This window comes from Brassica oleracea, chromosome C4, assembly GCF_000695525.1.
Source record: "Brassica oleracea var. oleracea cultivar TO1000 chromosome C4, BOL, whole genome shotgun sequence".
NCBI lineage: Eukaryota > Viridiplantae > Streptophyta > Magnoliopsida > Brassicales > Brassicaceae > Brassica > Brassica oleracea.
The window spans coordinates 13,432,614-13,434,458 of NC_027751.1; the positions used below are offsets into that span (position 1 = coordinate 13,432,614).

General features: G+C 39.3%; 1 long non-coding RNA gene across 2 annotated transcripts; it reads right to left on the bottom strand.

Annotated features, from left to right (window-relative positions):
* Positions 1–385: 385 nt before the first annotated feature.
* LOC106339423 lies at positions 386–1,541 on the bottom strand. Of its 2 annotated transcripts, none has more exons than XR_001269169.1 (2): positions 883–1,541; positions 386–798 (listed from the first exon to the last, which is right to left on the bottom strand). It is a non-coding gene; the product is annotated as an uncharacterized LOC106339423 (long non-coding RNA). The 2 variants fall into 2 exon arrangements; XR_001269170.1 differs by having other exon boundaries at positions 936–1,538.
* Between the last annotated feature and the right edge of the window lie 304 nt (positions 1,542–1,845).

Here is a 1,845-nt window from a genome sequence, read left to right on the forward strand (position 1 = left end):
TATAGTCTTGCAAGAATTTCTGGAGTCGCTTGTCGAGCACTGGCAGAACGTTCTATAATGGAACATGAATGTTCTGAAACATGTGTACGAATGGTAAACTGAGTAGATTTACCAACTAGGGTAGTTCTTACTCTCCATGTACATCCTTCTACCCAGCACTTAAGAGTTAATATATCTGTCGCTGATCTATCCACCCTAAAATCAAATTGATGAAGAACTGACAAGATCTTCAACCCAGTTTCCAATGCATCTTTCGTGTCATATCGTACATAATACAAAATGTCTAGAATTAGATTTTTTTTTTCCCTCTGAATTGATGATATTCATTAAACGTTAGAACACAAGTTTTGCTAGCGATGCTGGCGGATATCATAAAATCCTCAGAAACAAAAACCCAAAGAAAGACAGTTAGAACCACACTGGAACAACTTTCAAATACAACATAAACACGGAACGAAACCTAAGCTAGGAACCGCAACTAAAACATAACCAACAAAAACGAGCTACACAAAGGTAAAAGACGATTCAGCATAACCAATGTTCCCACGTAATAGATATCAATGATCTGGATATATTGTAGCTGCCCTTAGCCCGCCGTACGATACCTTCCACTTCTAGAACCGAAGACACCAAGTCTTCTCATCTCGGATCTATCGCTGCCGCTTACAGCCGGCCAAACGATACCATCCCCAACTAGAAACCTAAAACCAGGACTTCACAACCCGAAAAGCCTGAGCGCTTCACGCTCCACATAACTCTCAATACGGCTGGAACACATTTTTTTAGGCTCCTTTACACCTAGATAGAAGTAAATCATAACCCAACAAACACACAAGCCTCGTCAGTCACTCGGCTCCTATTAAAAATGCAATCCGCACCAACCTGGACCGGCAAGAGAACACTGCTACTACCACAATAGGAAAAGGAGACTGCACCTGAAGTCCAAGCTCCGTCTTGCCATCGAACCCATGCCCATAACAGAGACAACCCACCCAAATCCTAAACCAACAAGGCTCAAACGAACTACCAAGCCAACAAGAAAAAAAGGACAAGCCATCACTATAGACCTCCAACGAAATAGGAACAAGAGATGAAGACAACGAAAAGAAAGTCAAAAGATCAAATCAGCAGCCAAAAACTACTACAGTACCAAAACGACCAAACCCTAGGTAACAAACCCAGATCTGAATCGAAGGGGACCAGAGCTCCAAATCACAACCTCGCCGTACTAGATCTGAACCAAGACTCCAAATCGACTCTGAAGACCACAAGAGATATCACCGGCGCTCAAAACAAATCTTTTCACCCCTCCTCACCTTAAATCACGATGGTAAAACACTTGTCCGGAAGAAACTGCACACAGCAAACAAGGAAACCCTAGAGCTATACACTCCTCCCACGACCTTTTCTCTCTTTTTTTCTCGCCTTTCTGGTTTTTTTTTCTAGAATTAGATTTATTGGCTTTTTAGGTAATAAACCATAAAATCTTTTTTAGTACGTTTAATACAGAATCACAATGCAAAAGAATGATATTTTAAGAAAAGGCAATGTCATGTACAGTTAGCGAAAGGATAAGAGAGGGAACAAAGTGAAGTGAGAAGATTAAGATATAATAATGGACAAGTGACATTGTCGTGGCTATGTCTTTAAAACTCATATATGATCTCTCTTTGTTTGGCTTTATGTCCGATTCCGATTTCTTATCTACGTTCACATGCATAACTAAGACTTTTTCTTGGGTTCACCAATCAATAGGATTGTATTATTTCATATTCTATATGTTTTAGAAAAGAAAACAAAATATTGTCAAATTATATTATCTTTTTAAAATTAAAAGGCAAAAAT